General features: G+C 33.7%; 1 protein-coding gene across 5 annotated transcripts in view; it reads left to right on the top strand.

Moving 5' to 3' along the window:
- ZBTB20 (zinc finger and BTB domain containing 20) overlaps positions 1–25,688 on the top strand; it is an 807,544-nt gene that overhangs the window by 76,709 nt on the left and 705,147 nt on the right. Inside the window, exon 1 of one of the 5 annotated variants that reach the window (XM_030802022.1) lies at positions 796–3,253. The exons of the other annotated variants lie outside the window; for them this stretch is intronic. The gene's annotated coding sequence lies outside the window, so the exon portion shown is untranslated. Of the gene's footprint in view, positions 1–795; positions 3,254–25,688 lie in introns of those variants that run through there. 5 annotated transcript variants of the gene reach the window in all.

Here is a 25,688-nt window from a genome sequence, read left to right on the forward strand (position 1 = left end):
GTTAGTTACCTTTTTTGTACTCACTAAATGGCATTACAAGTTTTAGTTTACTTACCTGCTTCCTTACTAAACTGGCTTCTTTGAGAACAGGTACTGTGTTGAGCTCATCTTTGTCACCACTACCAACCCACTATCAAGTTTTGGAGTCTGGAACCTATCAGGCAGTTAAATAATACCTTTTACATTTACTTAATTACTGTTAATTGTAGTTCTGTGCCACACTGTGAAAGACTGAATGCTATGCTTAGAGATACATTTTATTCTGTAAACAATTTAAGGTTTTTGAGGAGGTGAGGAAATTCTTTGAGCCTTTATTTTTAATAGAAGGTAATTCTTGAAGCATAAATATGGATGAAAGAGGTAAGAGGCTGAAAATAATTAGATTATTTAGGATTCTAGGCTATAATCGTGGAAATAAAGAATTGACAGGATCTAGTGACTGATTGGATGGGCATTGCTGAAAGGAAAGGTGAGAAAAATGACTTAGATTTTCACTAATTATGGACCAATTGTTCTAGAATGAAATAGTAGGGTTTTTTTGGTCTTTAAAACTTAAATGGAAGATTTTAGCATAAAATTTTGGGAGCAAAGTTTCATAATGCAAAGAAGTAATTAATGGTAGGGATTTATTTAGTTTATTTACTAGAATTAAGTTTGAATTTAAAATATTTTATAATTCTTAGGGAAAGGTTTATTATGAGTTAAATTTTATTGTATAGGGTTAATGTTTAGTTTTATTATAAATATCTCTTTATATACAATTTTTTCTCATTATAATCTCTTATCTTTGTTTATAGTTATAAATATTTTTAATTTCCCTGTGCTTTCTTTAGTCTTTAGAATTCATTTGTAATGAACTTAGGGCTAAAAGTTAATTTTGTGCCATTGAATGCTACAGCACTTGTAGCATGACCTAGGGTGAGAGTCATTTTTCTCAAATATATTTTAACGTTGCTTTCGTAGTATGAGTTTTCATTCAGATTATTTTCTCTTTTTGAGAGAGGTTGGAAGAGCTTCTGAGCAAGTGGATGGTAGGAGTCGGGAATAAGGAATATCAGAACAATTAGGGAAACCCTCCAATGCCAAAGGTTGATCTATAAAACATCGTATAATAGTAGCCATTTGAAAAGTTAAAGCACTTTCAACAAGAACTAGTTTACAGTAGTTTGAAAGAGATTAATTAGAACAAACAAGTTGAATACATGGAAAAGAAATATTTCTCCCAATTAGTTATTTTCACTTTGACATAATCTTTTGAGGAAGCAATGCTTAACCTGTGTTCTAACCTGAAATAAATGACAGAATGTTTGAATCAATAATAGCATCCTGACAGGATAGGGGAATATTTTTGATACTGTGTTCCAGTTCTCATTTCAGTTTCTTACATGAAATATTTGTTACTCCTATTATAGAAAATGACACTGATAATGACTGACATTTATTGAATCACCCTTTGTGCTTATAACTAAACTGTGAGGTAAATATTATCTTATTATTCTTCACAACAATCTCATAAGACAGATATGATTTTTGTTTGACCAATGAGGAATCTAAGGCTAAATGAGATTAAATAACTTCCACAAAGTCACGCATCTGGTTATGCAGAGTTCATATGAGTCAGTGATATAATTGGTGGAAATGATTGCCAGGTCTATTGTGTGTACCGTTAAGGGCAATGAAAAGAGCCTCTCACATTTATCCTGTAAACAGAAGAAGGTGGGCTTTTTGGAACAGTAGTGGAGAAGGGCCAGGGAGGGAGAGCCAGTGTTCTTTTTAGACTGCTATGAATGAGTGAACTTAATTAGAAAAGGCCGATGCCCCAGTGCAGCATTGTCTTTGAAAACTTTAGGTGCTGCTTTTGACCCTCTTTAAACATGGATACCCAAGGCAGCTTAAGAGTTGGATTATGCCTTGCTGTGACCAACTGAGGGGCCAAGAGCAATGGCAGCTGTACAGCAGGTTCTTATGACTCTTAATTCTATTTGGAGCACTTCCTGTGGGCAAACTCTTACCTGACACAGCTATTCGAGATCCTTAGAACCCATGAGACCTGATGCCATGCAATGAGTATCCCGTCAGTTTCATCACTGAGACCTCAAAGTCTGTGATCTTAACCAGCATGCTACTTTGTATAACAAGCATATTTGTTATTCATTGTATCTACATCAATTACAGAAAAGCCCAATACCTATTCTTCCATACAGTTTTAAACTCTGGGGTGATATAGAGCTCCAACCCGGAGGAAAAAATAATCAATTATATAATATGATCTCTTATTATAAATGGGAAACCCTCAAAAATGTATAACCAATTAGAAATTATTCAAGTTTCTTTTACTCGCAAGAATGTTTAAATGTGGGTGAATTGCAGAGATAAAAGAAAATAAACCCTGATATTTCTCAAGTTCTGCCATAAAGAAGTCTAGTTTATTGCCTCACTTTCAAAAGAATAGTTTTCCAAGTATTTCAAAATGTCCGGCTGGCTGCCCCTTCCATTCTCTTTGGAAGCTTTTTTGTCATCCTCGTGGCACATCCCTCTGGCATGCATGACCAGCTGCAAGCTAAACCCTGTGGAATAAGAATTCTTTCATCCCTTTGTGTGATGCGTTTCATTTTCAGAGTTTGGATGTCCTCTTCGGCAGCAGCAGCAGGCATTGTTAGTTTCAATAGGCGGCCTGGATGCACAAGAACAGTCATCATAGAGAGACAGGCTCTCAGGGTCCGTCCCTTCATGTCATGGTGCTGTGTTAGATCACTTTCCTCTGCTGGATTAATGGCCAGAGAAAAAGGGAAACAAACTGTACCCAAAGGAATCCAATTAAAGCACTTGAACTTCACTGACGTCTATCCTATTGTTTTCTTAACTTCCTAACCTACGGTTAATTATTCTGACCAGTGGAAAGAAACAGCATAAACACAGGAATTATCTTAAATTCCCTATTTTGTTTAGTTTGTAAAGGCATCAAAATTTTGCTGTGCAGTATGGAATACTAATTTGGTATAGTTGAAATTTTTTTTGGCTAATCTTTCTATTTCTTCTTTACTCTCCTCACCAAAGGCACTGCCAGGACTTACTGTAGAACACTCCTTGGCTTCTGGAATTTTATCTCTGCTCACAGTCTGCATTACAACATTAGTTCGTTCTGGGCACTTTAGCTTCCTTGAATCTCCAGTTGATCTCACACCCATGCCTATGATATTCTTTTCCTGGTTAATCAAGAATTCTCTATTTCTGCTCTGTCATCCATGCCACTGTAAGTAGGAAAGTAATTTAGGCTTTTGAATCACAGCCTTGTCATTTGTGAAATGACCTCCCTTGACTCTGAAATTCTCTGTCCAAAATATAAGCTAAGATTTCCAGTAATAACAATTTATATGTATAAGATGATTGATAGTTTGCAGAGTGTCTTTATATATTTTATTTCATATAATTCTGACTACAGTTTTGTGAGGAGAGAACCATTATTATTATCTTTTTTTTTTTTTTTCAGAAAAGGGTACTATAGCTCAGAGAGGTGAATTGATTTACCCCATCAAATAAGTAGTAACTGCCCAAACCTGAACTTTAAATTCAGAGTTTTCCCCACCAAGAGGTGATGGTTTTCTCTAGTAGGGAGAAAGTTTCTTTCTTAAAACCTTAATTTCTGTATTAATTTTAAAAGTTTTTTTTTCTTTTTGTATGTGAGTGTATATATTTATGCTTTGGGTAGGGGTCGTCTTATGCTCAATTCAGTTTGGGGTGGAATTTTGTGCTCTTAGTTTTTGTCAGTGAAGACGTCCCCTGCAATTTCTAATTAAAGAAAGATAAGAAGGAATGTATTACTTTTCTAGTGTAGAATTTTGGTATCATTGTGAACCTCTCTGCTAAATTTGTTTGTATTTTTCCATGGTAAATCCATTCTTCCAGAAAGCTAATATACCTATTAAATAGTATTATTTATAATTAGGAAATGGTAGGTATACAGTAGATTCCCTCTTAGGTTATTCCTGCTTCTGGCCAACAGAATGCTCTGAAAAAATGGTGTGTTTCTGTTCATCTGTTTACCTGCTGCTATGCTTATCTAGAGTCATTTGTGTTTGTTTTCAAATTTGTTTATGCCAAATGAATGTGCAATTGTAATTTAATTATGCAAACTGATGAAATATGAGTTCAAATATATAAAGAGTTGTTGATTTTATGAAATTTAAGTTGGTGCTTTGGAAAGACTTTTTAAAGGTGAGTTACTAAAACAAATTGCAGTTTAAATAGGTGTGGGCTAGACAACTGTGAAAGATTGCCTGAGGTAGGGGTGAAAAAATGTAAAAAGCTGGAAGGATCCCACATTCAGTTTGCTTTCCAAGTACCTTTAAGCTGTCACTGAGTTTAAATAAACCAAAACAGGAAATCATAGGTGATACATCATGGTGTAGTTTAAGCAAGAAGAAAAACATGAAACTTTACATAGCAGATCAAGAGTCAGTGACAGCCATTGGTCCTACATCAAAAGGTTGGTAAATAATTTCATGTTTTAACTTTAAATAAGTTGAATGTGTTAAAATCAGTTTATTCAGTTTGTTTCTGTATCTCAACGTCCTTTTGTGTAAAATGAAAATGAAAATAACTTTACCCAGGAGGATTAAATGAGATGTATAGTACCTAGAGCAATACTTGGTACAAGTAACATACTAAAAAAAGTTAGCCATCATCATTATCAATGACAATCTGAGATCATCTGTTGTAGGGTTTATGTATACTTATATTACAAATATAATATTATGGATCATTGCTGCCAGCTCTTGGAATATTTTAGCAGCAACGCATACTAGTTCTGTTTAGGTTAGCAGAGACATTCTGTCCATTTTCTACCTCCATCCTACCCTTTTTTCTCAGGATTTATGAGAAGAGCAAGTTTGACGGTAACTACCTATGTCAGTACATGCTGAGACCTGAGATCATATGTGTGACATAAGTAAAAGCGCTACGTGTAGTCTCAACTGAATCCTATCAGAAAGCTTGGGATATGGAGAGTTCATGGTGTATTAGTGGAGGTGTGTGGAATGCTTACACAGTACTCACCCGCACTGAACCTAGATCTAGCCAGTGTGTTTCTGACTTAAACGAACACTCAGCTTCACACAGTTCTCTCCCAATTGAAAACAGAGGAAACAAAGGAAAAAGAAACAAAAGTCTTGACAAAAAAGACTGTTAGCTAAGCTAGAATAGTTGTGTGGTAGTAGAACACTGATTCTAATAGTTGGCATTGTACTGTATGCCTTCCATTCCTAAATGCTTCTGCTGACTGCTAGGTTGTAAGTTTTCATTAATGAATCCACATTTAGAAACTGCTTTTTCTGGAGAAGAATTAAGCTTTTACCTGCTTTCTTTCTGAATGCTGGGGCACACATTTTTGTATAATTTCATATCCTGTTTTCTTCCCTAAGCATGTGCTCTTCATAGAAAAGACTCACGTTTCAGAGTAGGAGACAACATCAATACTGCCGAAAGTTTCCTCTTGGTTTGAATGTTACAGTGGTTGATTCAGTGCTGGAGGCATAAGAATGAATGCACTATCAAATTATCAACTGTTTTTTTTTTTCAAAGAAGCAATGCAGTACTATCTACAGTGATTTACGTGACATTTCTCTAATTTTTTTTAAAATAAAGCAAGTAGGTAGCAAAGTGGAATTTGAAACATTTTCCCAAGTTGAAAAAAATTTAAATGGTATAATCTAAAGTTAAGTGCCCATTTGCTTTCTTAAATATTATAAGTATCACTATTGGTCACTTTCTGGGCCTATAATGGAAATTAGGTCTATTTGTTCTTAAGATTACAGTCTATCTTTACCTGTCGTGAAGCTTTTGGATAAAAGAAATACAATTATTCCATATCATGCCTTACCATGGCATTGGAATTCCCACAGTTCGTTCCTATCTATGAATATTATTCAAGTTTCTTCTCTACTCTTTCTTGTGCTTTTATTTCAGTCATTATATATTCTATCAATTTCAACTGTCCTCAGGCTTTTGCCCTCATTTCTTTATTCTGCTGTGTGTCATCATTTTGTTAACATGTATCCTTGTTTTTAACCTATACTGTTTATTCCTTAGTTTGTTGATTTAAATTTCACCGATTTTGTCTCTTTAGGTACACCATTTCCATACAGTTACTTTACATGAAGACAACAGTAAAACATAAAAAGTAGGCAGCAGCCCAGAAAATCGCAGCCTTTATATACTATACAATACATACTATTTATATAATGGGTTAGGTATTCAGGCTTCTATCCAATAGGGATCTACACATCATACTCTTTTGTTAAACCTGATATTTTTAAGGAGGTAAGATTTAAGAGGATTTCCTTCTTTATATGACATACCTGTCAGTCAACATGATATTCAGAACCCATTGTTAAGTACCTTTCTAGGCAGAGAAAAGAACCAGTTTCAGTTGGGATATGTTTGAAGTGCTGTGTTCTTGACTCATATGCCTGGATTGGCCCAGCTCCTTGATATTTTACATTTTAAGTTGTGGATTAATGCATATGTATAACTGGTCCAGGATGTATTGCTAAACTTGAGGTGATGAGTTAATTCACCACCATTGATTTGCTGCAACAATGAAATTGCGGCAGGCTAGCAAGTTAGCTTTAGTGCATATTAATGGCAAGCATGTCATGGTACATGAAGTTGATACGATAGAAGAAGTGTACAATTCAAGTGCATGTGCATGTGCAATCTTTCTGTTCTATTTTGCTTAGAAGGAAGTTTGAATATCATTATAGTGGTATAAAAGGCAGTAATTTGATCAAAGTTCTAGGTAAGAAAGTTTTTATTTCTCTGTATCAGAGGGATGTGCTGTGGAGGACAATCTGAAGATAAGAATACCAACAATAGAATCATCTTTTTTTTTTTTTTTTTTTTTTTACTGATTTTTCAAATAGCATATGTCTTTCTGTTATGTTGAAAATTTTTACTATGTTATCCATTGAATGATTTATATGCCCAAATAAAGATTAGATTGATGTTCCATATAAAGATCTGCTGAAAAATGTTTGTGTATATATAAATTTTTTAATAGGCACTCATGACATTTGACTAAATCGATCAACTATAATAATAAATATCATTGAATTATTGGCCTCATCAAGTAGTAGGCAAACAATTGCTTCCTGGGTTTGTGGGTGTGATATTATTTCTAATTTTATTTAATCATTTACTAATTAACTGTGCACCTATTATGTCAGGGATAGTATTTGGCATAGTAGGGAATGTAAAGATGATTAAGGCACAGTCCTGTCTACTAAAAGTGTGCAGTCTGGTGGTATGGTATAGTACATTTCTTAGATTTGGCCCTTACTATAATAATATGTTAATTCCTTAATTATTTCACATGATAAAAGTCTAATTATTATTGTTATGGTCACATATTTAATTTACATCTTCAGTGTTCTGAATAATAATTTAATGTACTACCAATATATTTAAACAGACTATAATCCCTAAAAGATAAAGATAAAATATTATAAATATAAATGTAAAATATTATGGTAAAAGCACTTTAATAATTTTAAATGGTTTTAACTGGTTTTTAATCTTTTCACTCTCCTTTGTTGGATTCCTTTATTTGAGAGAAGACAGGGGAAGGGACAGTTGGCATTTGATGTTGAAAATCCAGTGTGAATAGAAACCCGAGAGGAGACTTTTGATTTTCTGATTTCTAGTTCCATAACATGCAAGGTGAAGAGCCACAGGAGACGAAGATGGAGGGATAAGTAGGTGCCTATCATGAAGTGCCTTATATATGCCATACTAAGAAGTCAGAAATGAGGTGGGATCCTCTGAAGGGTTTTAAGTGAGGAAACGACTTCTTAGTTCTATTGAGAAAAAGCACTTCAGCAATTGAGTGTGGAAGAAGGGGTAGGAAGAAAGCAGACCAGAGTCTGTGAGACTGTTAGAAGACAATTAATGGAAATCAGGGTGAAGTATAGTGAGGGCATGAACTGAAACAGTGACTGTGAAGCTATGAGGAACATAAGAGGAATGGATTCAAGAGATTTTTAGGAAGTAGAATTGATAAGATTTGGGTACTGTATCAGTGAAGGAGTGGAAGTTGGGTGCTGTTAAAGAAAAAGAGAAGTTTAGGATGTCTCTCAAGATGTTTTTCTTGAGTACTTGGGTGGTTCCATTTGCAGAAAAAAAAAAGGACTATTTTAGGAGTAGGAGGTTGGTGGCCAGCCAGAGGTCAGGAAGGAATTGAGGGTAGAAACTTAGGAAAGATATAAAAGATTCATTTGAGTTTCAAACACAAATTTACCTTGCTTTGAGAAAATATGATGTGATTCTGTAACCTGAAAGAGTAAAAGTTAGGATAAGTGTGTTATGCTGAAGCTGAATAAGGGGAATGAGTTTCATGGGAGAGTATTGATTAGGGAATTTCTACTAGTAGAAAATAGGATGTCCAGAGTCAAATATTTATTCTTGGAGACATTGTTTCCCAGATTTTCTTTAGTGACAGCTTTCCTCCATTTCATATCCAAAAGCTAGACTGGCTTATTCAAACGTGTTAACCTTAGGATGTGTCTGGGAGTCTTCAGTGAGTCACTACTTTAAGGGGATGTCTATTTGAGGAGGCACTATGGTAATGAAAGCAAGTCAAATACCGAATGTATGGATTGCTATTTAAATAACCTTGCACAAACCACTTAACCTCTTTGGGTTTCCATTTTCTCACTTTAAAATAAGAGGGTTGAATCAGATGATCTCTGATAACCTTTTTATAGTAAGAGCCCTATGATTTTATGACCCTGTTGAATAGCATGATTATAGCTATAGGATTAACATCTTCAGGAAATTTAACAGCAGACTTCCAGTTAAACTTGGTAATTGAACACATGTTTTTCCATGTTCCTTCCTAGTAAGGGACTAAAAATTTGAGCAAAAGACTAAAAAATATATAAATCCACAGGCATAAGGAAGAGGAAGCAACATATTAAAGAGACACAACTTTTGGAAGATGTAAAGGAGGAACTGGCAGAACTGGGAAAGCTGAATACATGTAACTGGAGAGTGTTGTGTCAATGAGAAACAAGACAGTTCATACTCCAGAACCTGTTTAAGAATTAGAGGCAGTATGTCCCGTGGAAAACAGTAGCTGAAGTAGAAATAAAGTATAATTAATATACTCAGAGAGATAGCAGAAGATACTGCTTCTATGAAACATGACAAGATTATATAAAAAGAAATAACCAGAGAATAAGCACTCTTATAATAACTGAAATAATAGCTTTTATATGATTGAAATTTTCCTGAAAATAGAGCAAAAAAAGTCAAATAAATGGAAAATAGGAGAGAAATGATAAAATCAAACAAACGATCCAACAAGCTGAACATCTGATTAATGGGAAGTTCAGAAGGCAGGTGAGAGCAAAGAAAATGATAGGGAGGAAACTGTTATAAAAGTATATGGTAAAATTTTTCAGCTCTAAAGGACATGAGGTTCCAGTTTGGAAGGGTTTTCTGAGTGCCCATAAAAATGTGAAAGCAAATCCACACCAAGATACGTAATTGGAAAATTTCAGAATAGCAGTAATAAATAGTTGATAATAGAAAGTTCCCTTTGGGTATATACCCAGTAATGGGATGGCTGGGTCAAATGGTATATCTAGTTCTAGGAGATATACCTAATGCTAAATGACGAGTTAATGGGTGCAGCACACCAACATGGCACATGTATACATATGTAACAAGCCTGCACGTTGTGCACACGTACCCTAAAACTTAAAGTATAATAATAATAAAATTAAAAAAAAATAAAGTTCCCGAGAGAAAATATAGGCCCCATACATTGGCTCAAGAACGAAAATGGTATCTGATTTCTTAATGACAACATTCAAAGCTAGAAGATGTGGCTTTAAAATTCAGAGAGAAGGCCGGGCATGGTGGCTCACGCCTGTAATCCCAACACTTTGGGAGGCTGAGGCAGGAGGATCACCTGAGGTCAGGAGCTCGAGACCAGCCTGGCCAACATGGTGAAACCCCATCTCTAAAAAATTTAAAACTAGCTGGGCGTGGTGGCACATGCCAGTAATCCTAGCTACTTGGGAGGCTGAGGCAGGAGAATCACTTGAACCCGGGAGGCGGAGGTTGCAGTGAGCCAAGATTTTGCCATTGCACTCCAGCCTGGGAAACGAGAGCGAAACTCCGTCTCAAAAAAAAAAAAAAAAAAAAAAAAAGAAATATGAGAGAAAATTACTTTTAACTTCGAATTCTACACCCAAACTACCAATTAGGTATAAGGGTAGAAAAAACATTTTTATTTTTAGACACATGGCTCTCCAAATGTACCCCCCACACTTGCTTTCTCAGGAATTGTTTCAAGGATATGCTATGTCCAAATGAGGAAAAACTGAGGAAAAAAGACCAAGATAGAGGTTTCAGGAAACAGGTGATTAAAATGAGATGAGAAAGGTGAAGAGAAGTTACTGGATAACTTCTGTGCATTGGTCTTAAAAATAAGCAGTCTTTACTTGAGCTAGAAGATGGAGAACTCCCGAAAGGGATGTCTTCAGGGGAAAGAATTAGAATAGGATTCTTCATGTGTAAGAGTGTGAAATATTATATTTATAGAGGTTTTACATTTCTGTTGCAAACCTTGGGAATGGGGGGGGCAAAGTGACAATATTAACAATAGGAAGGAAGTATTGTTATTACTCGAGGTACCAAATATATTCAAAAATATTACTTCACTGATTACTGGAAGGATGGAAGAAAGGGAAATGAGGTAGTATCAAAGAACTAAGTCTTCTGCCATGATAGGAAGTTAATATATTATGTCTAAAATTTATAAATAAAAATAACAATATAAGCATATTATTTAGAAATGAGGCAAACACTAGAATGAGTTTTGGCAGAGGGTCAAAGTTTTGGATACGGGATGCTGTATTTTGTATAAACTTTGTGGTACTATTTAACTGGTAAACTGTGTGTGTATGTGTGTGTGTGTTGCTTTGACAATAATGAGAAATGATAACTAAAAATTCTTACAGATTTCTAAATGCTATGAGCTGAATGTGTCACCTCAAAATTCATATATTGAAAACCTAATCTTTAATGTGATGGCATTTGTAAATGGGGCCTTTGGTAGGTAATTAGGCCATGAAGGTGGGGCCCTCAAGATGCGAATAGTGCCCTTATAGAAGCTTGCTTCCACTGTGTCTCTTGGCCCTCCATCATGTGAGGACACAGTGAGAAGACTACTATATGCAAACCAGGACAAGGGCATTCATCAAAACCTGGTCATGCCGGCATTCTAATCTCAGACTTCTCAGCCTTCAGAACTGTGAGAAATACATTTTTGTTGTTAAATTCTGTTGTTTAACCAAGTCTATGGCAATTTATTATTATTGCAGCCTGAACTCAGATACCAAGTATTTTGGACTTTGATTTTTCAGGTAGTAGATTAACTCATGATGAAGTGTATATATTTTTGTTATCTGCAGGAATTACAGTTATACCTTGACATTATATTTGAAGGGGTTTTCACATGCTGTTTGAATGGTAAAAACAATGATGAAGAATCTAAAAGTTGTTGCTATGATTCTGAGACCTTAAATATATGTTACAAAATTTAAAAAGGCATTAACTATTGAAGGCTAAGGAGAAACAGAAAAAGATAAACTTTCATTTGGTTTGGTAGGTATAATCATAAGACAAATTAAACATAGTTGCTTTGTTAAACAAAGAATAGTTTCCCTTCATTCTAAGTAGTTTTTAAATACTTAATATATTTTTCCCTCAAAAACTTTGCATGGCTAGTGAATCTATTCTCACGGAATGTTTTTAACTGTTTGCTGACTCATTAGCTATTCATCTGTAGCTAATATGAGGCATTTTTGTTGTGGTTTACAAAAATATGGAGGTTATGTGATTTGGTGCATGCATTTCAGAATTTAGATTGTCTTTTAATAATCAAAAACATGCTTTGCCAAAAATCTAGTATGAGTGTGCTCAAAATATCAAGTGCCTTTTGAATTTTTAAAATAAAAACATTCCAACAATAAAAACCCAACAGCAAACAAACAAAAAACCCCAGAACTTGTCTTGTAAACAAAAGTGTTTAGCAGACATTCTTAAACCTCCTTGAGAGAATTTTTAGACATAAGAGAGGCAGAGGCAGAGACCAAGATAGAAAGGGGGGAAATTTCTCCTTGAATTTTTCTTTTAACCAAGGACATTTGGTTTTGGGAGGAAAAGGAGAGAAGAAATGAAGAAAGAACATGATTTGTCTCAAAGATTTATTTTGTAATTGATTGTAGCTTATAAAGGTTTTCATTGATAGTGTATGGGAGAGAGAATTGTAAGTTTCAATGCCGACACTTTGAAGAGTTGCCCTGTTATTGCAGCTGCTTGGGCAGCCTTGCTCAAACATCAATGGTGCATTGTGGCAGTTTGCTCTGCTTCCCTGTTTCTGATGGACGTTCTCCAGGCAGTGAAGGGCAAAGGGCTGGCAATGCTGGTAACTGGCATAATAGGAGTTGTTGGATCAGTTTTGAGTGTATGTGTGTGAACTGAACATTTAATGACAAATTCTGTGTTATGGTTAGTCTAAGCTGAGTATCAGAATGTACTTTATGTTCAATTAATGTAGATTGGATTATATTTTTTAATTGTCATTTTATAGCAATGTTTAGGGTGCATAATTTGTAGTGGTTGGTAAAAAGGACCAATGCTTGCAGCCTGAACAAAAAAAATTCAAGATATACTCAGATATAATCACACTGAAATATATTTCTGTCATAAAATAATTGACTTTTACTGTTCATAATATTTTATTGTTTTTAAGGATACCCATATTAAATAGTTTCAGCTGTTTGTGAGAATGTGTTCTGATTTTTTTTTTTGGTCTCTTGTGTGTGTGTACAAGAACACTCTAATTTACTCTTTTAAAATCGTAAACTTTTAGGAGAGATTTGAAAAGTCACCTCAGACTGAATAGATAGAGGCATTACTTGGGAGAATATGACATAATGTTCAGAGATGACACAGAGAAGGCAGAGATGATGAACAAATATTTTGCCTATATTTTTCTTTGCCAAGAAGAATAATCTTCAAATTAGAAGAAATGAATGGAAATCAATAAATTGGTTAATAGGAGACTATTTTGGCAAATTTACAATCAAAATCCACAGAGTTTGGTAACTTTTATTCAAGAATGATAATGACCATAATTTTTTAAGAAACTTGCATATTTATATAATGTGTGTTTTTCAAAGTATCACAATATATGTATTCACTGAATCCTTAAGGGAATCCTGAAAAGTAAACAGGGATGACTATTTGCATTTTACAGGTGAGGAAACCAAAAGGAAGCAACTAAAAAGTTTTAAGCAGTAGGCAGTAGGTCATACCTTTTCACTTAGTCTCATTTAGTAATCACCATGCTCCAAGAAAATTGTATTATCTCCATTTATAGATGTGTTAACTGAAAGTAAATGTATTTTTTCAAGCCAAACTGCTGTCTATCAGAGCAACTGGAATCCAAACCTAAGGACTTTTGTTCCAAAGTCTAAACTTTTTTTACTGAACATCATAACTTCCAGAAATGATCATATTTGGAGAATTGGAAGATATAAAATAATGGATACAAGCAAACATATAAAATATTAAAGATAAAATAAAGATGAATTCTCTAACCTACAGAGTTAACTTTATCTCCTGCAAAATTCTGAAATATTGAATAGATTATTTGTGATCATGTGGAAACCAAGGTGTTATTTTACCAAGAACAAGTCATGTCATACTAATCTCATTTCACCTTTTCTGATAAAGTTAACTGGGTTGTTAGCTAAGAAAATTTTGCAAACATATGTATCTTGGTGTAAACAAGGGGTTTGATAAAATGATGGCAGTAGATTTAGGGAGATTCATAAGTTATTTGAAAAACTTCCCCCTATAGTCATGTTTAATTTTCTTTTCTGAGACAAATATTTGTGAATAGCCTACTAAAAGCAATTTACTATCCACTGTGGGATATCTTTTTGAAAAAAGAGAGTAAAACATGGAAGCTCCTTTCAAGAACTTAATTGCTTAGTATAGAAGCTAAGAAGAAAAATATAAATCACATAAATGCCCTGTGATGAGTATCTTCAGAAAGAATCATCTCAGCATGGATCCTGGGAAAGCCTTACTGTAGAGGTGGCATTTTAACTGAAATGGAATTATGGATAGGGTTTGCATATAAAGAAATAGGGAAAAGGTTTGCAAGTGATAACATCAGCTCACATTCACTGACTGTATATTGTTTCTTTTATTCTTCATAACAATCATTTTGAGGTACATTCTATATTATTATTTCTACATGGACATAATAATATGAAGTCAAAGATGCTTTAAGTATAACTTGCTTTATAAACTAGTTCGGTCAGGGTTTGAACTTGGACAGTTTACCATAGATCTCATTCTCTTAAAAATAGAATCAAGAAAATGGGTGTTAAAAGAGGTTGTTTGAGTAATGATACAAAGTTCAGCATGGCTAGAATATAGGTATGCCCAAAGGAAGATAGTAAGCGACCTTGTTTGATCTTGTTGTCTTAAATAGTATTTTATATATCAGTGGTTTGGGTGAGAAAAGGAATTACTATACAATTTTCAGGTTATTTAAAGATGAAACACTGAATAAATATAATTCCTGTATTTTATTTCAAAATATTAACAACATAACCAGATACCATATAAAAGACATGGTTCTTGAAAATAAACCCTGAAATTTGTATTACATAATAGAGAGAGGTATACACTTAAAAATAATATCTTCTTCTGTTGCATAGAAAAAATTTTATGCTTGGATGTACTTTCCTGATCATAATGTACCGAAGGGAAACCTAAACAGAGCACAGTGATCACACTGAGATTAGGAGATAGAAATTGAAATTCAGGGAGATGAGGCAGTAGAATTTGCAGGTAGAATACTGGAGAAAGGGAGATATGCAGACAAGGAACTTCAGAAATCTGCAAAAGGATTGCCTTGAGCCTATTGAATGCTGAATATTAAACTGTGCATACTTTGGGTAAACCTCCAGAAGGCCGGCAAAGAACAACCAGAGAGCTGAAAAGGTGAACCACTCCTAGAGCTTTCGGGGATTGGAAGTGTTTGAGTTTTCTTCAGCCAAAGTGGAGACACTTTGTTAATAGCCAGGGAAATGAGATTCCCAAAAAGGATAATTCTTTTTCAGTAGGGCCTAACAAGCCTGCCCTAATAGAGCTTAAGAATAAGACTCAAAAGAACCAAACTGATCTGCAAGCTATTAACCAGCCTGCCAGAAAAATGTCTAATACTTTGTAAAGGAATTCAACAAAATTCAGCAGTCAACAACAAAAAGTTTATGATGAATGACATCAAAATAAAATTTACGTTACATGAAAAAGCTGGAAAATGTGACATGTAACTGGGAAAAAAATTACCAATGAAAAAACATTCAGAAATGGCAGAGATGATGGAATTAGAAGAAAAATATTTTGTAACCGCTATTATAAATATGATCAAGGATTTAAAGGAAAACTTGACTATGATGAGGAGAGAAATTAGTGGCATAAAAAGGAACTAAATGGAACTTATAGAGATGAAAAATATATTTGGAATGAAAAAATTTACTACATTGGTATAACAGGATATTAGATACTACACAAAAAGGATTAAAGAATATGAAGACATAGCAATAGAAACTATCCAATCTGAAGCACACACACAATCTGAGAAAAAAGATTGAAACAGACACACAAATATAACTTCAGAGATTTATGGGACACTATGAAGCAGTTTAACATGTATGTTAGTCCTAAAAAGGAGGTGGGGAAGGAAGGAAGAAAAATTACTTGGACAATGAAAGGCTGAAATATATAAAATATCCATATATATCTATATCTATATCTATATATATATATATATACATATATATATATGGACACTTGCTCTGTTGCCCAGGCTGGAATGCAGTGGCGCATTGCAGCTTACTGCAACCTCCGCCTCCTGGGTTCAAGTGATTCTCCTGCCTCAGCCTCCTGAGTAGCTGGGACTACAAGCAACCCCCACCTTGCCCGGCTAATTTTTGTATTTTTAGTAGAGACGGGGTTTTGCCATGTTGGCCAGGCTGGTCTCAAACTCCTGACCTCAAGTGATCTGCCTGCCTCAGCCTCCCAAAGTGCTGGGATTAGAGGCATGACCCACCATGCCTGGGCACAGAAAATATTTCAAATTTGACTAAAACTGTATTTACAAAGATCTAGAGATTTCAACTATAAGTAAGAGGAGAAAAATGAAGGAAATGGCATCAAGACACATGATACTAAAGTTGTCGAAAACAATTGATAACAAGAAAATCCCAAAAAGAGACAGGAAATGGAGGCATTACGTGCAGGAGGAAGACACAAATATTAAATACTTCTTGTCAGAAACAATATAAACTAGAAGACTTAGAATTTCATTCATATGGTTTGGCTATGTCCCCACCCAAATCTCATCGGGAATTGTAGTTCCCATAATCCCCATGTTGTGGGAGGGACCCAGTGGGAGGTAATTTAATCACGGAAGTGGTTACCTCATGCTGTTCTCATGATAATGAGTGAGTTCTCACAAGATCTGATGGTTTTATAAGGGGCTTTTCCCCCTTTTGGTCAGCACTTCTTGCTGCTGCCATGTGAAGAAGGATGTGTTTGCCTCCTCTTCCATCATGATTGTAAGTTTCCTGAGGCCACCCCAGCTGTGCTGAACTGTGAGTCAATTAAACTTCTTTCCTTTATAAATTACCCAGTCTTGAGTGTGTCTTTATTAGCAGCGTGAGAACGGACTAATATAGACATCTTTAAAATGCTGAAAGATAAAGAGTCAACCTAGAATTCTATAAAATGAAGACTTTTGGGGACATAAAAGTTGAAAGAGAAATCATCACCCATAGACAAGCACTACGAGATGTGTTAATGGAGGTTCTTCAGGAAGAAGGAAAATGATACCAAATAAGATGGAAATTTATAATAACACAAAGTAAAGAGGAATACCAGAAATGGTAAATATATGAGTAAATATAACCTACTTTTTTCTTTTAAAATTTGATTTAAAAGGTAACACTTTGCAGCAAAATAATTAACAATGTATTGTGGGTTATATAGTAGTAAGATGTTTGGCATAAATTACATAAATAATTGGAGCAGGGAAATAGAAGTGTGTTGTTGAAATGGTCTGATATTATATATAAAGTGGTATATTATTATTTCAAGGTAGCCTTGATAAGTTAAAGTTACATATTGTAAACCCTGCAATAATCATTACAAAATAAAGAGATGTAACAATAAGGCCAAAATAGAGATAAAATGGAACATTGAATACTCAACTATTTCAAAAAAAGGCAGACAAAGAGAAAAATATAAAGAACACATGGGACAGAAAAGAAATACGAAGTTAAAGTTAATGGATTTAAACTTACTCATATCAATAAATGCAATGACAAAAATTGCAATCAATAATTGCAATGACAGTTGCAATAGCAGCTCATCCACCAGAGGTGTTAGAGAAGACAGAAGGATGATGAAATGGTGTTAACTGTTTTGACTCTATAATAATTTTGAAAATTATGTTTAAGTGATTAGAGTATGTAGATTATTTTTATTCTCAACAGAATTTATACAAGCACGTATATTCTGGAATAGATATGTGCTACAACAGAATGACTCCAACTCCTTGAGGCTCTCATTAGACACAAACCTGTTATTGTTAAGTAGCTACATCTCAATCCAAATTTTCTGGTTAAATAAAAGAGAATAAATTATTTCTTATTCTACTTCTTTGCTCTTCCTTTTCTCATGTTAAGCCCAAACACCCTATAATGAATATGGATAACCACTTACGTAAATGGTATACCATAAAATTGAGATGGTAAGATTTGGCTATTAAAGAACTAGGTAGCTTTATGATTTATTATTTTCTGGCTATAAACAGAAGATCCTCCTGATGTTATCCACATACCCTCAGGCAACCATTAGTATAGTTCGGTATTTTTAAAATAACTTTTGAAGAGAAGACACTTTTTAAAACACAAAAATGGCAACATATAATACATATTATTTTGTAAGCTAACTTTTTAAAATGCAAAAATATGAAAGATGCTTGTTTTTCAAGTATTTATGTGTATCAGTGTCCATGACTCTTTGCAAATCATGTGTGACTTGTATGATCATTTCTTTAGGATAAAATCATTGCCAGATTGCAGGGGCATGAGGGAGCACATATAAGGTTATGATACATATTGCCAGAATACTCTTCAGGAATTCTTTACCTCTCACAGGGTTGTGCTAGTTTCTCTACCCTCTCATCGATACTAAACATTTTCAGTCTAAGCCAAGGTTAAAAGTGATACCCATGACTTTTTCATTTTGTATTTCCTTCATTTTTTGAGCATCTCTTTATATGTTTACTAGTCATTTGAACTACTTGAAATTTCCATTCACTTACTTGCATGTTTTTGTTTTATTCTGCTGTAAAAAATGTTTTGCACACTCCCATACATGCTTATTTGTATCTCTCATTATTTTGTAAGACTGTATTTTAAAGATACTCACTTTTTGACACATATAAAATATTTTCACCCTTTTGGCATTTGACTTCTAACTTTTATATGGAATTATTTACTCTAAAGATGTTTTCAATTTTTATGTAGTCATATCTCTCAACTTTTTGAGGGTCTTTACCTTGGATTATGCTAAGGAATATTTTTCTACCCCAAAGCTATGAAAATAGTTTTCTTATAATACGTTTATTGTATTGTTTTCTATAATTAATTTCAATTCTCTGTATTTATTTTAGTGTATGAATTTCACTTGCTCAGCTAATGAAGTAAACATGAGCCAGCAAAAGATTATGAAACATGGTAAACATGGTAAATCTGAGATTGATAATGATAGAGTTAAATATTAATAGAAAAATAAAAAATGACATTCATTGAGCTTTTACTATCTTCTAGGGACAGTGTTTTTTATATTTTTTATCTTTACAGCAATGCGATATGTTAGATATTTGTATCTCCATTATCTCATTGTAACGGTGAAGAAACAGATTCAGTAGCTAACCCGGATTTCTCATAGTGGGTGTTTGCTATCTATTGTCATATAACAAATTACCACAGACTTAGCAGCTTAAAACAACAAACATTTATCTCACTATTTCTGTGGGTCAGGAATTTGGGACCTGCTTTACTGGGTGCTTCTAGCTCAGAGCCTCTTATAGGTTGCAGTGAAGATATTGGCCAGGTCAGTGGTCATCTAAAGAATAGAGAATCTGTTTCCAAAATGGATTAATCCTATGGTTCTTGGTAGGAAGTCTCAGTTTCTGACCACAAAGTCCTCTCTGTAGGGCTGCTTGAGTGTCCTTATGACATGACAGTTGGTTTCTTCCAAGGCTAGTGGTCAGTGAGAGAGAAAGAGAGATTACCAGGAGGGAGCAAAAGATTGTAAGTTGGAGGGAGCAAAAGTTTGTAAGTTAAAATTACTCTATGCCTATCTATATTAGTGATAATAGAAAGAAGTCCAACAAACTGGGACCTGCATTGTGTACATGGCTTTGTCTCAAGGAACCCCTGGAATGTTTGTCTGTTGTCAGGAAAACATTGACTCCTATAAAAGTTTTGATTTCTATAAGAACTCAGACCTGAGGTTGAAGACCTTCTACATGGATTAGCAGGAGAATTGAGGCAAGTCCTAACACTTCTTATAATTAATTTCTGCATTTTCCTGATGCCTGTAAGTCACTGTAAGAGTAAAATATTGAGTGTGAAAAGCATAAAGAGCTAAGAAAAATCAAAATTATTGCGTTACTTTTATGAATACATGTAGAGATATTAATAATCCCGCTATGGGCCAACCTGGGAGCCATTCCTGGTTTTTTATTTGTTTTGTGATTTATAATAATCAGAGTGTCAAATCAGTTGATTTTGTATTATCTAAGTAATTGTTGCTTGCATGATAATGGTTAACCTTAAATATTCCTCCTGTTTGGCAAATAATTAATTATGCATTAATTTTCACTTGAACTATGTAGTCTTAGCCTAGAGAGACTCAAAATAGAACATACTGTAGTGTTCTAATGGAATACTTGACTGGGAAAAGATTTGAGTTTGGGTTCTAATGCTGCTACTGAGTAAGTGCAAAAATGTGAGATAATTCATATAATCTCTCTAAGCCTAAGTTCTTCATTTTTAATATTAAAACGTTGGTTGAGAAACTTACAAACTTGCTATGATTCAAATAGTTGAGCTTAAATTTAAAAAGTTTAAAGAATAATTAAACTGAATGACTATTGGTTATTTCAGTGCTTTCCTGGAAATACAAATGAAAAAGAACAACCTATGTTGAAAGTTGACATGGTGCCTTCTATTGCTCCCTATAAACAGATCATTTGATATTTTTATCATAATAAGAAGTATTTTTTCACAGCTATTTCTCTATAGTTTGTTTCTTCATAAGTTGAGTCATAGGCTTTCTGTCTTGGGTATGTGAAAAGCATTGTATATTTCAATGCCTCACATGTTAAAATTCAGAATATTTAATTTTACAAAGCAGAAATTGACTAATGGGAGACAATGGGCTATGATTATGCTTACAGAGTAAAGAACTAATTTAAACAATTTAACATGAAAGCCCAATTTAATTGGAATTACAATCATTAGTAGTTTATGGGAGAGTTTTTTGTAATATAGTGATAAACCAACCACAAACTAAACCCAGTAAAAACTTTGCAACATATCCTTATACCAATACATTCTGTTGTTTTCATCCTTTTTTCCTCTTTATTTTTCTGGATATTATCATCTTACGTTTCTTAGAAGTTTCATTCAGAATTTAAGTATCAGACAGGTTTATAGGGCATTTGGATAATATAAGCAGAGAACAAATTATTTGCAGATTTCAATATGGAAATTCTTAAATTATAGAATGAATATGTATTCTAATGAAAGGATGAAATACAGTAGAATCTCATCAATAAATGTGAGTTAATATACACATATTTAATTTACACAAATTTAACCATATGCATTCATTTAAAAAAGAAATTTATATCAAATTATTGAGCAAGTACTCTCACTATTCCACTTAAATAAGCCCTTGCTGATCAGTGAACTCACCACTCTGAGTGAGATTGGAGTTATGGTTGGCTTCCATCCCTGTTTACTTCTCAGGATGTGGGCATCTTGCCATTTTGAGTGATTCTAATATTTGATGACACCAAAAAATACATAGCTTTGACCTAATACCAATTCAGTTACTTTATATGGTTCTGAACTGAAATAAAAACAAAACAAAGCAAAACAAACAAACAAGAAACAATTCCAACGATGGAGGAAAAGAAAAGCTCTGTTGGATTTATAGGGAGAAGAGTTATAGTCTCCAATGTGTTACATCTTTTAAAGGGATAGATCAAATGTTTTAAAGTCGTTATTTCTCATTTGGATTTCACAGGAAAACAACATAGGCTTTGTTTTGTGCTTCTTTATCTGTGGTTAACAATATTTAGTTCAGGGTGAATTACTATTCTTGAAAGGGGAGCTAAAATGGCTAAACCACAACAGAGAGAGTTATAGGCAGTGATGTCAGCATTCAGATTAGCCTTTACTGTGGATTTTACTGAAGAGTACAGAAAACTGAATGACCAGAGAGATTGATTAGCTATAAAGATTTTTGAAATTAATTAAAAATTCAATTAAAGAATGAAAATTGTTATTAATAAAAACAATTCAAACATCAAAATTTTTACAGTGCTCATTTTGCAGTGATGGGATTCTGAATAATTTTATCTTCTGAAATTTCTAGCTTTTTGCATTTTCTGAGTTTCCTATAATAGCATTTATAGTTTATAGTGAAAATTAGATATACCTCAAACATTATAACAAAACTCTCAGTAATTTAAATTTATGATTTCTTAAATTAGCTCACTTTTGTGTGTGTGTGTGTGTGTTTGTAGGATAATCAGTGATAGGAATGAAAACTTGACAAGCTTCTTCCTGAACAAGATATTTGTCTTTTAGTTAAACTTTGTAGGAGGAAAGATGATGAATTTCCATTTATTAGTGCAATATAATTATAATCTCATCTCTTTAACTCTGTATTTCTTTAGTATACAAGATAGTACTGTGGTCTAGTCACTTTTTTTTTTTTTTCGAGAAAGCGTCTCACTCCATTACCTAGGTTGGAGTGCACTGGTGCAATTTCGGCTCACTGCAACCTCCGACTCCCTGGTTTTAGCGATTCTCCTGCCTCAGCCTCCCGAGTAGCTGAGATTACAGGCGTGCACCACCATGCCCAGCTAATTTTTGTATTTTTAGTAGAGACAGGGTTTCACCATGTTGGCCAGGATTGTCTGGATCTCCTGACCTCGTGATCTGCCCCCCTCTGCCTCCTAAAGTGCTGGGATTACAGGCGTGAGCCACTGTGCCTAACCGTACTTTTATCTTTAGAAAGTTTTATTATATCATTAAATTGTGGCTAAAGTCTCATCGATTAGGATTTCACTGATATGGTTTGGCTCTGTGTCCCCACCCAAATCTCATGTGTATTTTAATCCCCAGTGTTGGGGGAGGGACTTGGTGGGAGGTGATCAGATCATGGGTGCAAATTTCCCCCTTGCTGTCCTCATGATAGTAAGTGAGTTCTCACCAAGATCTGGTTGGTTAAAAGTGTGTAGCATGTCCCTCTTCACTTTCTCTCTCCTGCTCCTCCGTAGTAAGCCATGCTTGCTTCCCCTTCACCTTTAAGTTTTCTGAGCCCCCAGCCATGCTTCCTGTACAGCCTGTGGAACTGTTAAGTCAGTTAATCTCTTTTCCTCATAAACTACCCAATCGGAGGTAGTTCTTTAGAGCAGTGTGAAGCTAGATGAAGACAGAAAATATAATTCTGAATTTATGATAATTGGAAAAATAACTTACTGAAATTTGTCTTACAAAACACGGGTTTGTCAAACACAAAGATACTATGGCCAGCATTTCTAGAATGATTTCTCACCAATTTAGGAAAACAAACTAATTTGAAGGTATTACTGTAACAATGTTAATTCCTCTCCCAACAATTTACTAATCAACAGCTCTTACTACCTATGAATACCTATGTATTCATTTAAAAAAGAACCTCTTAATGTTTATCCTGGTCCCTATTAGCTTTAATTTGCTAGTCTCTAAACTCCTACCCATCTATCATATCAGCTTAAACATCACTTTCTCAGTGAAATCTTCTTAAGCATGTCAATTTTTTTTTCCTCAGATGCTATCATGGAATCTCATTTTTCTCTCCAAAATCTATTTATAGTTATATAATAATTTTATGATTATTGATTAATGTCTGGTTCCCACAAGGCATTAGTAATATGAAAACGGAATTGTGTCTGCTTTTTTCTTCTCATTGTCACCATAGGAACTAACATACTACCCAAAATATAATAGGACTTTAATAGTCATTTAATTACTATCTAAATGTCTGAATGAATTATTGAATGCATGTACCTAGCAAAAAAATTTAGCCAAGATACCTTAAGCTTTAAGTTTTAGTATTATAAAATTTCTGTTAAATCATTAATAATTTAAATAACAGCATTTTGGAATTTCTGAGTATTGGAATTGAAGCTTATACCTGAAATTGAAGATTGTGCTAAAAAATGATAGATCATTATTTTAAAAACAATAGTTTGTAATTTTGTCCTCCTATGATTTTGGATTGACTTTGTTTTTATATTGTTTCTAATAGAGTTGTAGAGTAGCTTTCATCTTATTACCGTCCTTTTATTGTTACCCTTTTCTGTAGGGAAAACTACACAGTGATATTTTAACCATATGTCCATATCAGAGGATATATTGATCATAGCCTTTAATCAGAACTGTCATCTGCACATAAAAGTTTCGGTGAAAAGTTCCCTAAGTTTACATGCCAGTTATGCTTGTATGCGTGAGATGGTATGTGACTGAATATTTATAGTAGGGATTATAGCAAGTGAAATAAAAGTTAAGAAATCATTGAGAGATTCCGAGGACCCATAGGAATGCATATATTCTTAAAGTATCATAATTTATAAAATGTATTAAAATTGTTTTTATATAAACAAACATAAAAGTGATAATATAATTCTAGTTTTGATTTCTAAGATGAAGAGCTTAATTCATTCACTTAATCATATATTTATCAAATGTCATACATGCCCCCAAATAACTGTTAATGAATTTTATATTTTATCATAAAAAACCCTTTTGAAGGGAGATTTAGATATGAGACAAATGTTTACTTATAATTTCATAACATATACATAATTATAACTAAAGTCATATAAAATAATATTTTAATTTACTAATGTTAATTTTCAATCCTAACTTTATGAGCATTTTATTCATATTCTTCACATACATTTATAAAATTAGACCTTTTCAATGTTTTCTGAACCACATCATTTTTGGTTTTACCTGTTATTTTAGTTATAACATGTTTTAAATTCATCTTTGATACTGTCACTTAAAATTTCATCAGAAGACACAAATACCATTTCCATAACACTAGGGGAATTTTTTTCAACACTTGTTCCTTAAGCATATATTTATGATCTCTACTATGTAACGATATGATCTTTTGGCTGTTTTATATGATGTTTGAAAGGCATATTTAAATCAGCATCTAACATTTGCAATTGTGAAAAAAATTCCAGAAATAAAAACTAAACTTGTATTACATTTTATTTTGCCTCTATTTTTAACTATTCTAGCAGATTGACCTCTAAAGCCATGACAAACCAATACCAACTGAGGTAATTTCTTGCTAATAAATCTTTCCTAAATACTACTTTGTTGTTTATAAGAAAGTAATTGGAAGTGTGGCCCATAATATGAGAGTCTTTCTTCTGAGAAATAACATTGACTGAACAGTTTGCCTTATACCAGTTGAGCATCCATAATCTGAAAATCTGAAATAAAATATTCCAAAGTCCGAAACTTTTTTATCACTGCCATGATGCCAGAAGTGGAAAATTTCACACCTAACTTCACTTGAGAGGTGCACAAAATTATTATAAAATATTGTACAAAATTATCTTAAGGCTACGTATATAAGGTATATGTGAAACATAAATTTTGTGTTTAGACTTGTGTTCTATTGTAAGAATATTTCATTATGTGTATGCAAATATTCTAAAATCTGAAAAAATCTGAAATATGAAACACTTTGGATAAGGAATACCCAACTTGTATTCTGAAATATACTTTATTTAGCCAATACTTGTTATTTGTCTAGATGCTAGAAATACAAAAGTAACCACCAGATACTCCTTTTCTTTGAGAATGTATGGTATAGTGAGACAGACAGGCTGGGCATTGGACATTTTCAATATCCTATAATAATTGCTGTTGAGTGATAATGCCTCTCTCTATATACCAGAGAGGTATAGAGTCACAAGAAGGGGCACTTAACCCAAGTCAGGGAAGACTTCCTACAGGACATGATGGCTAAGAGAGCACTGAAAAGGTGAGTAGGAATTAGCCAGAGTTACAAGTATTAAGCGTTTTATAAGAAGAGAAACAGCTTATTAAAAAGTTTAGCATTAAAAAAAGTATATGACAGATTCACGGGTTTGCATATAGTTCACATAGTTCAGTATGAATGGAGTAAGTTTGGAGGTTCAAGTATGTGTACCTGTGAAAGGT

This window comes from Nomascus leucogenys, chromosome 21, assembly GCF_006542625.1.
Source record: "Nomascus leucogenys isolate Asia chromosome 21, Asia_NLE_v1, whole genome shotgun sequence".
NCBI lineage: Eukaryota > Metazoa > Chordata > Mammalia > Primates > Hylobatidae > Nomascus > Nomascus leucogenys.